Here is a 12,759-nt window from a genome sequence, read left to right as displayed (position 1 = left end):
GATACCCATTTTCCCGAGTCCCCCTGCGTGGCCACCGTGTGCCTTAGCTGCAAGTAGGGAAAGATCATAGCCTCCGTAAGGTTACATTTTCGCTGCATGGCTGCAAAGGAGAGAAGCTTTCCATCCTGAAATATATGGGACAGCATTTTTACGTTATGGGCACTCCATCTAGGGTCAGGCTGTATTTTAGCGATCTCTACATACGTATGATTACCCCATATCGGACTATATTCCGTGAATCCCTGCACCCCCTGCAACTGTCTACTCTTGTTCCATATTTTTTGTATCATGGACAGCGTAGGGGTTAGTTTATTGGAGCCCTTAAACATCTGGGCCTCCAGTCCCATAGGGATGGTCTCTGCCCCTGACGCATAAAGCAGCAGCCTCGCTGAGGAGCCCGCCGGTTCATGAGACATGGAGCCCACCAAATGTTGCAACTGGGCCGCAACATAGTACAGCCAAGGGTTGGGTACCGCCAACCCTCCGCTGTCCTTGGAGCGCTGCAGCTATTCCAACTTGATCCTAGGGGGCTTCGTGTTCCACAACAACTTCCGAAAAAGCGTATTCACTACTCTGAAAATTTTTAAATGTATTACAACCGGTGAGTTGTGGAGGAAATAGAGCAATTGGGGCATTAAAATCATTTTTATAAGATTGGCCTTCCCGGCCAGGGACATCCTAAGGGTGTTCCATGTGTTTATCCTGTCCCGGAATCTCGACAGCAGAGGGCATATGTTCACTGAGCAGTAGTCCCCTACTTTGGACGTTATTTGTACCCCCAAGTATTTAAAACTAGTCACTACTGGCACTGGGCAGGACTCCGGAACCGCCACCTCTCCTCCATCTAATTTCAACATGGCCGACTTAGACCAGTTAATGGTCAAACCGGAGAACCTTCCAAACTTTTCTATTATGGCCATCACCTGCGGCAGGGACTGACTGGGGTCGTCCAGGAAAAGCAGCATATCATCCGCATAGAGTATGATCTTTTCGTGAACAGCCCCATACTGAAATCCCTGTATTCCTACACTGTCTCTTATAAGGGCGGCAAGAGGTTCTATCGCAAATGCGAAAAGCAGGGGGGACAGCGGGCACCCTTGCCGCGTCCCCCTGGCCAAGGCAAAATCGGCAGACATCTTGTCTGTCATCCTAATATTGGCCTTCGGGGAGGCGTACAATAGTTTAACCCAGGCAGTAAAGCGCTGTCCGAAGCCAAACTTACCTAACACCGCCCACAGGTACCTCCAGCCTATACTGTCAAACGCCTTGTTGGCGTCAAGGGACAGAAGGGCCCTACTCTCCCCATTATCTGCCTGCAGCTGCATGTTCAGAAATAATCTCCTAAGGTTGGTTGCTGTGGACTTATGTGGCATAAAGCCAGCCTGATCTTGGTGAATAATAGTGGACACTATCCCATTTACCCAGAGTGCCAGGACCTTGGCCAGGATCTTTACATCGCTTTGCAGCAAAGAGATGGGTCTATATGACCCCGGATCCACTGGATCCTTCCCCGGTTTAAGCAGTAAGACAATATTAGCCTTTGACATAGATTCGGGGAGGGCACCGCCCTCCAAGCATACATTAAACACCTTCAACAGTTCAGGCAGAATATCCTCCCTGTACTGTACATATACCTCCATGGGAATACCATCTGTCCCAGGCGCCTTGCAGGTGGGGAAAGAGCCGACGGCCGCCATTAATTCCTCTAGGGTGATCGGGGCGTCAAGATGACGCACGGCCTCTTCCGAGAGCCTGGGTAAATTTATTGTGGCCAAGTATGATTGTAGATCGTCATCCGAGTAGGTTTCCCTCGACCTGTAAAGATCCTGGTAGAAGTCAGCCAGCTCGGATATAATGATCTCCTGGGAATTGACCACCTTGCCGTTTTTGGCTCGAATGGCCCCTATGGCCGGGGACATCTGTTGCGCTTTCGCAATTCTGGCGAGTAGGCGCCCCGTCTTTTCCCCCTCCTCATAAAACGCCAATTTTGTAAAGAATCGTCTACGCTCTGCAGTGGAGGATCTCAGGCGATTCAGGGAATCCTGTGCCACCATCCATGCCTCCCTTGCCGAGTCAGTAGGCCCCGTGACATACTCTATTTCCAACCTTTTTACCAAGTCTCCCGCCTGCTCCAGCATTGCCGTGGAGTTCTGCTTTACTAGGTATATCTCATGGACAAACACCCCCCGCAGAAATGCCTTAAAAGTTTCCCACGTCAAAAGGTCATTGGGGTGGTGGCGGTGTGTCTGGAAGAAACCCTGGATTTGGGATGCGATCCTATCCGGCGAGGGGAACAGCTTGAGCCAAAAGGCATTCAGCTTCTACGGGGCCCTGGGCAGCGTGCTGGGGGGTTGAGTAGTCAGCCATAGAGCCAAGGGGGAATGGTCCGACACTCCCCGAGGGAAGTATTCCACCCTCGAGGTGAACCCCACCATGTTGGGAGTACCCACACAGAGATCTATACGGGACAGGGATCCATGGGCTTTGGAAAAACATGAGAACTGTCTACAGTCTGGGTTTCGGATCCGCCATATGTCAGCCCACCCCACTTCCGTCAGTAATCTGCTAAGGGCAGTACCCCGGTTGCCCCCAGGAGGCGCCGTCGGGGGGTGTCTGTCCATTTTGGGATCTAGGTAGCAGTTAAAGTCCCCCAAAAGTGAGAAATATAATTGAAAAAGAAACCTGTGAGCTGGAAAGAAAAGAAGAATCCCAGACACAAAATTTATTTTTTGTAGCAATATGAGGTGAAATTGAAAGCTTGGTTGGTCAAATCCTGAAATCAATGGCGGCACTATCGGATTACAAAATGCACGAAATGTCTGATTTTCGAAAGAAAATGTGTTCGTAATTTGACCCATGTATGGCCTGCATTACACTGGGAGGGACTATATTCATCAACAGCACAGAACAGAAATAGGGAAGTAACCAACCCCCTCTATGCAAACACACTAAAAATAATGCAATATGCCTAAAAGCCTAATAGTAAAATCTATGTGGCTTACAGCCAATGTTAAAAAACCCATAAAGAATAGGAAAAGGACATTTTAAAATATGAAAACATAGGGACAGCATCATCATTTCAATGTTACACAAATATAACAAAATGTGTAAAAAGGAAAAACAAATGACATGTTGCGAAAGAGTGTAAGACAAACCCCAATAATTATTTATGCAGTGTATATTCATATAAAAAAATGTAGGGTCTGTGCATTTGCTCCTTACACAAAGACAGAGAGAAAGTAAATGTGTTAACCACTTTCAGACCGGACCATTTTGCTGGCTTAAGACCAGACCACTTTTTGCGATTCGGCACTGTGTCGCTTTAACTGACAATTGCGTGGTCGTGCGACGTAGCTCCCAAACAAAATTGATGTCCTTTTTTTCCCACAAATAGAGATTTCTTTTGGTGGTATACGTCTGCGGTTTTTATTTTTTGCGCTATAAACAAAAATAGAGCGACAATTTTGAAAAAAAAATGCATTATTTTTTACTTTTTGCTATAATAAATATCCCCCAAAAATATATAAAAAAACATTTTTTTCCCTCAGTTTAGGCCGATACGTATTCTTTCTACATATTTTTGGTAAAAAAATTGCAATAAGCGATTATTGATTGGTTTGGGCAAAAGTTATAGCGTTTAGAAAATAGGGGATAGTTTTATGGCATTTTTATTAATAATTTTTTTTACTAGTAATGGCCGTGATCAGCGATTTTTATTGTGACTGCGACATTATGGCAGACACATCAGACATTTTTGACACATTTTTGGGACCATTGTCATTTATACAGAAATCAGTGCTATACAAATGCAGTGATTCCTGTGTAAATGACACTGGCAGTGAAGGGGTTAACCAGTGGGTGGCAGTGTATGCCTGCCCGTGCCATTCTGCGTAAGCCGGTCGGGAACTGGTTAAACACATTCTGTGAATAGTATTGCCACAGCCTTTAATGAACTGCAATGGCGTATAATTGATAAGTCTAGATACAGTTTAGATACATATAGACAAAATGGAATAAAGCACCTGGACCAGATGGCTTACACATACACGCCATCAAACAGCTGAGGAATTCTTTTTTTTTTTAAAGCTTAAATTTTATTTGTTTTTAGAAAAATAACATAATCAAAAATAACAGTGTACATCTGTACATAACATGTTCTTGATTTTACATTCTTATATCGTCAACTGTATACATACATAAGTGCTTCTTACTTGCAATGCCTAAATAATAAAAATATTTTCATCATATTGCTCTATGTGGGTGTAAGTATGTTCCATTCAAATTCCTCGCCAATATCTACACAGTTTAAATACAGTAGTACATCTTTCGTGTTCAGGGTCATGATCATTACCTATTCCTACTTTAGTAAGTATTGTCTGTGTCCCCCCCCCCCATCCTAAGCAGATATTCCATCACACGGGGCACATTTCAACCAACCTGCCCATACTTTGTCAAATTTTTTAGTACTCCCTCTGGCTGTATACGTGAGTTTATACATTGGTAGTGAGCTATTTACTAATCCTATCCAGTTTTGTAGAGATGGTGGGGTTGCTTCTTTCCATCTAAGAGCAATTGCTTTTTTAGCATAGCAGAAATGTATTCTAACTAGAGTCTTCTGAGATGTGGATATATTTTCCTCCTCCAAAACATCCAATAAGCACCTGGCAGGAGAATAGATATTGGATTAGGGCTAAAGCATCTTCTAAATATAAGAGGATTGCTCTCCAGAATTTTTTGGGCATTGCCAGATCATGTGGAAAAAGTCTCCCACTGCCCCCCTACATCTATGACATTCAGGTGAATCCATTCTTCCCATTTTGTGGAGACGCTGTGGGGTGTAGTAAATTCTATGGAGATCGTGAAACTGTAACAGCTTGTCCCTGGCCGAGATCAGTGAAGGTAGCGCTGTCTCCAAGACCTCATCCCAGGATTCCTCTGTGATGGACGGGATGTCCGACTTCCCTTGTGCAGACACCCTGCCCATCCTGGCAGAAGATGATGTCAGTAAGGTAAAGTAATACCGAGATATGAGCTTTGTGTGGTCCTCATCCGCTATTAGCTGTTCTAATTTCGATGGGGTTAGTATCACCTCCTGTCTACCGTATTGTGCATGTACAGCATGCCTCAGCTGCAGATATCTATAGAAGAATGTATTAGGCTATTTTCAAATCTGTAAATGTTCTGAATATTCCCTCTTGGAAAAGTTGGTGTGCATACTTAATCCCATACGTTGCCCAACATTCCCCATCTGGTATTTTAAAGATTTCCGCCAGCTAGGGATTATGCCACAGGGGGGCATTGGGCGACCTGGAGAGGCTAGTTCCCTTTATTTTAACATTGCATATGTGGAATATTTTATGGGATAGCTTCAGTATATCAGCTCCGTGTGCAGGATAGGGGCCATTTCTGTACAGTACATTAATTAATGCTTCATAGGAGTGGACCTGGGCTGCCCGAGTAGCCACTGAGGCAATATCCAATGTTGGGAAGCCCCACCAGTGCACATGTGTTAATTGGGAGGCCAGATAATAACACTATAAATCTGGCAGTGCCAGTCCTCCCGAGCGAATCGGTAGATGCAACGTGTCCAATGACACTCTGGCTGGTTTGGCTCCCCACAGAAAGTATTATTATTAGTATCTTATTAATTCCATAAAATACTTTTTGGGGGATATATATCGGTGCGTGCCACAACAGGTATAAAAATCTAGGGAGGTATATCATCTTATATATATTTATTTTACACAGAAGGTTGAGGGGCAGTGTACGCCACGCCTGTAGATTTTCTTTCAATCTCATCACTAAGGGGGGATATATTGTTCTTAGTATAATTACTCAATGGCAGCTGCACCTCAACCCCCAAATAACGGAACTGGGAAACCTTTTTTAAGGGCACCTCCGACGGCAATCTAGGATCATACCCAGGGCAGAGCGGGAGGAGCATGGATTTAGTCCAGTTTACTCTGAATCCTGAGTATGCACCAAACCTAGAGATCTGATCAAGTGCCTTCCTCATTGAGTCTTCTGCATCTGCTAAGTAAAGGAGCATATCATCAGCATATAATGAGGTTTTTTCTTCTCTATCATTGATTTTAGACCCCTTAATTCCGGAGTCTTAACTTAAGCCTTCTGCCAATGGCTCAATAGCTAGGGTAAACAGCAGGGGCGACAACGGGCACCCCTGCCGAGTGCCTCTTGTAATCTCAAATGAGTCTGTGATAATATTATTCACTTTGAGTCTTGCCGTTGGCCTAGTGTACAGCAGTTTCCCCCATGCTATAAATCTAGGGCCAAAGCCCAACCGCCCAAGGACCGCGAGCAAATATGGCCATTCTATTGAATCAAATGCTTTATGTGTGTCTAAGGACACTACTACTCGTGTGTCTTGATCTTGGCCTTCTGATTGGAGAATGGTAAAAAGAAGATTTATTGCTGTTGATCTCCTGGGTATAGAGCCCGTTTGATCCGGATGAATATCGGATGCTATAACCTTGTTGAGTCTTAGGGCAAGAATTTTAGCTAATATTTTGGCATCAACATTAATCAATGAAATGGGCCTATACAACTCGCATAGCTCATGGTCCTTGTGCGGTTTCGGTATTAACACAATAAGCGCCTCCCTCAGTGATTCAGGAAGGAGACCCTGCTCCCGGGCTCCTATATACATGTCCAACAATTTTGGGGCCAGACTGTCTGCATAGGTGTCATACCACTCTGCCATGAAGCCATACAAGCCTGGTGTCTTATTCGGGCTGAGGACACGTATTGAAGAGAGTATTTCCTCTATTTTAATGGGAAGTTCCAGGTCCTTCACCGCATCCTCACCCAGTTCTAAGAGCGGGATGGGGGCCAGGTACTCACGAACCTCCTCTTCCCCATAATCCACCCTAGAAGAATACAATTCAGAGTAAAATTGCACAAAAGCATTCGCTATTCCTGTTTGTGTGGTACACAGGGTCCTCTGTTTGTCATATATACATGGGATAGAAGCTGGGGTCTGCTGTGAGTGGGCTAGGTATGCCATCAATCTATGCAATGAGTTTTTTCCACCAGTACTAAATCTAAAGCCTCATACACAAGGTCGGACTTTGTACAAACTTTCCCGTGGACTTTTGTACAAAGGGAGTGGTCCACAAGTTTGTATTGCATACACACGGTCGGACTTTTTGACAACAAACACGAATGTAGTGACGTCACAACGTACTGACGCCACTTCAAAAGAGGACATTCAATGACTCCAGCGCCACCTTTGGTCAACTTCTGTATTGTAGTCTGATCTTTTGCATTGGTTCTGAGCATGCGTGTTTGTACCTTGTACAAAAGTCCGATGCTTTTGCGTACACACGGACGGACTTTGCTCCATCGGACTTTTGTTGCCAGAAAGTTTGTCCGTTCGCACAGCCAACAAAAGTCTGATGAAAACAGAAAAAGTTTGTCCGATGGAGCGTACACACAGTCGGATGTTGCTCCAAAACAGCTAATTTGCATGTTTGTTGTCAAAAAGTCCGACCGTGTGCACGGGCCTTAAGTGTCGCACCCCCTCCCTCCAGATTTTATATGTATTTGAATTGGGGTGTTCAACATAGTCCACCTCTGCATCTGTCCCTTTCCTTTCAGCATCTAAAAGCTTCCATTGCCTATCCAATCTAAGTTGTTTAATAACCCCAGCAACGGAGCCTCTAAGTGTGACCTTAAACGCGTCCCATGTTACTCCGACAGGAGCCTCAGCTCTGTTCTCAAGCCAAAAGTCTTGTATAGATGTCTGCGTAGACCTCTCCAAACATTCCTCCTTGAGCCACAATGGGTTCAATCTCCACACATTGTACCCTCTCGGCCTCTCTATGTCAATAGTGATCAAGAGTGGGGAGTGATCCGACACAGCACGAGGTAGGTATTGGGCTTCCAGCACTCTCGGCAATAAATCACTGGGCACAAAACACAAGTCTATCCTGGAAAGGGTATTGAACGTGGTGGAGTGACAGGAATAAGCTCTGACATGTGGGTTCTACCATCTCCAGGCCTCCACTAGGTTATATGATCTAATACACTGTGCCAATGGGGAACTATTTCTAGGTGTCATACCAAATCTGTCCGTGCCAGGGGAGAGCACCACATTCATATCACCTGCCAGAATAATGGGGCCCTCTGCGACCCGGAGGACAGTATCCATAATTGTTCCCCACACTTCTATAGTAAATGGGGGATGTACACAGCTACAAATGTATACAATCTGTTGTCTATTTCCAATATTAGAACCACAAACCTACCCACAGGGTCGGTCTTGACCATCTTGGTATGATACAGTAATGTCTTGGAGACCAAGACCGACACCCCCCTGGCATAGTTGGAGTACGTAGAGTGGAATGCTCTGCCCACAAATGCCCTGTGATGCGCCAATGTCTTAGATCCTGTCAAGTGTGTTTCTTGGAGAAAGATTATACTTGGGTTACATTTTTGGATATATTTGAACATTAAGGCATGTTTAATCCTGGAATTGAGGCCTCTCACATATCAAGTAAAGAGATTGCATGGCGAATAAGTACTATAATCAACGAGAAAGGATCATAGTGGTGACCATGAAGGGTGCACCTGGGAGCCCTCCGAAGCGGACAGAGCACCCCACCCCACCCCCCTGTTCCATACATTACATCACAGGACAGTAGTATCGTCACCCCCAAGAGTGGTGGAGGCAAAATCATACACAATAGGAACATGGTATAAAAAATGGTGTAAAAGTCAAACCATCTGTAATAAACTGTGATCCATAACCGAGGATCAGAAATTCGCCTCCCCCCACCCTGCCCGTAGCCCCAAACATCCCACGAGCTTGTACCCCATTTGGAATTCTTAAAGACTCTTTACAGACTGGCATGGTACAAATGGATTTGCCAATGCTGTGTCTATATTTAAAAGGGGATCAAAATCTTTACCAGGTACCTACAGACCTCTTTATTTAACATCTATAGTCCAGAAGATACTTTAGAGTTTGACAAAAGATCACATAGATGAATTTTGCAAGAAAACAATATTCTAATAATAATAAAAGTGACCCCGCCCCCAGCCAATTGGATGATAAAAAGTGGAAGTTTGGTGTTCAGGTTAGAGATAAATTTAGAGGATGCTCTAGCTTATCATTAATAGTCAGCATGGATTCACAAAGAACTGACGTTGTCAAACAAATCTGATTACTTCTTTTTATATAACTTCTTTTTGTGACACTGTTCCCCACTGCTCACTAATGTAAGTTATGTTCTAAAGGCTTAGCCCTTGTACACGCGGTCGGAGATTCCGACAACCAAATCCGTCGGATTCTGTCCGTCGGATTTTGTCCGACGGATCTTGTCCGAAACTGTTGCATACACACGGTCGGACGAAGTTGTTGGAAAATCCGATCGCTCAGAACGTGATGACGTTATTTCGTTACAACGTGACTATGTTCAGGCTAGTAGCCAATAGCTTTGATGTAGGAATTTGATCTGAGCATTCGTGGCACTTTGTCCGATCGGAATTCTCTACACATGATCGGAGTATGTCCGATCGGAGCATTTTGTCTGAAAATATTTCCGGCAAGTTGGAAAATTTGGTCCGACGGATATTCCGACGGAAACAGTCCGATGCATACCACACACAGTCGGAATATCCGACAAAACGCTCCGATCGGACACATTCCGTTGGAATCTCCGACCGTGTGTACAAGGGCTAAGAAAGTTCAATGCAAAGAAAATTGGCTCAAAACAAAGTGTACTGATTTTTGGTTCATTCTCAGAATGGACTAAGGTTGTTAGTAATTAGTGGTGTACCCAAGATTCAGGGTTGAATCCTCACATTTTTAATTATTCATAAATTATATGGGGTTTGGGATTACAAGTACCATTTCTGTGTTCTGTGCAGATAGCACCAAGCTATGTAGTTCAATAAAGTCCTTACAGGAAGTCTTCAAGTTACGCTTAGACCTTGTTTGATTTGGCAACATTGCAACAAATGATGTTCAATGTTGAAATATGTAAAGTTATGCAATATTGAGCTATAAACATGCAACATCCATTGTACAACTACAACTGGTCACAACTAGTGGAGTCAATGACTGTGAAGGATCTGGGTGTTCTGATAGAAGATAAACTTAATAGCATGCAGTGCAGCAAAGTTGCATTTTCGGAAGCAAGCACAATACAATCTTATCTTAAAAAGAGACATAATTGTTTCCCTGTAAAAATCCTTAGTAATCCCTCATCTGAAATATGCAGGTCAGTTTTGAGCACCAGTTCACAAAAATAATATTGGGAAACAGGAGAGAGTGCAGAAGATGGCAAAAAAAGCAGCACTGGGAGTTCAACAATTAAATTAGGAGAGCTGCATTTGTCTTGAGAAGGGTTTAAGGGGGAATACAACCACCATGTATAAATATCTAAATGGTCCATCTAGTGAACAAAGTTATTCACTCTAAGGTCATTACAATCACACAGAAACTTTCCCAGCTTTATATTATACTACATGCTCACCTTACCCTGGCTAAATTGCATAGCATGGGTCTGTTACAGGACCCAATTTGATGCAGATGCTGTAGAGACCACAGTGCTCTAATGCATATGCCTTAGTTGACACAATTAATAAGGCCTTTCAGACCAATATTAATGTACAGCCCAAAAAAGGTGTGTTGTTGGTATACTTGATGACATCATTTGTGTGAAAAAAAGATATAAATTTTGTTTGGGTACAGCGTTGCATGACCGCACAATTGTCAGTTAAAATAGCACAATGCCAAATTTCAAAAATTGGCCTGGTCGTTAGGGGGTAAAACATTCCAGAGCTGAAGTGGTTAAACTAGAGTCTCATGATAAATAAACAGCCACTAGAGTGCTGTTTCAGGCCTGAAAACTCATTCTATTATATTGGAAATCTGATACTACTACCTCTATCCAAGACTGGATTTCTCATATGGGTACAACTCTGCTCTATGGGTGCCTTATTTATGAACATCAGGGCTGCGGGGAGGGGGGGGGGGGGCTAGATATCCCTGGCTACTCCCTACTTGAACTGGTCCTTCATAGGATGTTACTGTAATGTCAACTATTTAATGCTATCTCTTGCTTATTGAGTGTAAGCCACTGTTTCTCAAAAAATTGCTTGTAATGCTGTTAAAGCCAGGTCTTGTAGCCTCATATTCTGGTCTCTTAACCTCATGTTTATTATGGTACTGTTCATATATGATGGATGTCTGTGTTATATTGAGGTGTACCGCAATTTGATTTGCAATTAAGGCATTATTAATGCCTGAAAACATACCCCTGCAATATTGATAACTTATTGATTATGTTTTATAATCAATAAAAAGGTGACATTTCAGCATTAATATCACTTTAATGTGTGGAACACACCTGGGTATAAAGGCACCGGTAACAAAAAATATATTGTAAGAAATAACAGATCTTTATTTTTACACAAGATAAAGTCATAAAAAAATGGCTGATTTTGCAGAAACAACATCCACACTAATCAACATTATTTACATAGTATTCTGAGATCTAAATATTGAAGTGTCCATATGACGCAAAATAAATACTGTGGCTTGCCCATGTATTGTGTTATTGATGTGAGGAATAATGACTGTAAAAGCAGTATAGTTTACCCAAAAAATAACTCTTCCTCAGGGACAAAGTAAACCTCTAAGATCTATACAATGATATACAATAAAGTCATTAGTAACACAGAAATACTCATCCATAATTGTTTGAGCCCATAGATATCAAAAGTCCTGATACTTACTGGAGTTAATGGTAATTTCTTGAGGTATTTTGGCAAGAATTGGAGATAAAATAAAAGGCGGCACTGGAATAGATAAAATAATTTTTAGTTAAATGTTTATTTGATGCAGAAAAATGACAATTCCACACAAGTTATATATTTATGTTTGTGAACCGCAAAAAGCAGGCTCTAAAATAACAGAATTAAATTCTATATCCAGCATAATAACAGATGAAATGGGGAAATTTCTAAAAAAAATTAATTGAGAGGTTGGAATAAAATGACAGGAGTAAGTAATCAGTGGGCACTAATAAAGTCTACCATCCTGGAGGCAACTAGATTATATGTCAGGCAAGTTAGTAAGAATAAACAGAAGAAAAAAAATATGGTTCACTAAAGAGGTAAGTAGGATCGTAAATGAAAAAAATAGCATATAGAAGATTCAAGGAAACAGGAGATGTAGCTGACAGATAAGAGTATAGAAATAGACAAAAGGAAAGGAGGCCAAACACATTATCAGTGCTGCCAAAGCACAAAAAGAGTAGGAAATTGCCAAATCTATTACGTAAGGAAATAAAACCTTTTTTAGGTACATTAGTGATAGAAGAAAAAATGACAATGGGCTCATGAAAATGAAAACTGGGCACAGCACATATGTTGAGGGAGACCTGGATGTAGCAAACCATTGAAACAATTACTTATGTTCAGTCTTCTCAGAAATAAATTGCACTAACAATAACAAGGTGGGGAATCATATTAGTTCTAGTAATGATGGTTAATTTCTAGGATTTCTGGAGACAGAGGTAGCAGAGGAACTGGCTAAGGTAAAGCATAATAAAGCAATGGGCCCTGGTGGTATTCATCCCAGAGTTCTAAGAGAACTTTGAGGTATAGTTGTTGGATCTTAAAGGGATCTTTTTAATCAATCTCTTCTAACAGGAGAAGTTCCCCTTGACTGGCGGACAGCTAATATTGTACTTCTCCACAAGAAGGACAGCAAGGTAGAAGCTGGCAATT

The sequence above is a fragment of the Lithobates pipiens genome, unplaced genomic scaffold (assembly GCF_037356315.1).
Source record: "Lithobates pipiens isolate NorthernLeopardFrog02 unplaced genomic scaffold, aLitPip1_a1.2 Scaffold_13, whole genome shotgun sequence".
NCBI lineage: Eukaryota > Metazoa > Chordata > Amphibia > Anura > Ranidae > Lithobates > Lithobates pipiens.
Note: the sequence above shows the minus strand (reverse complement) of the source record.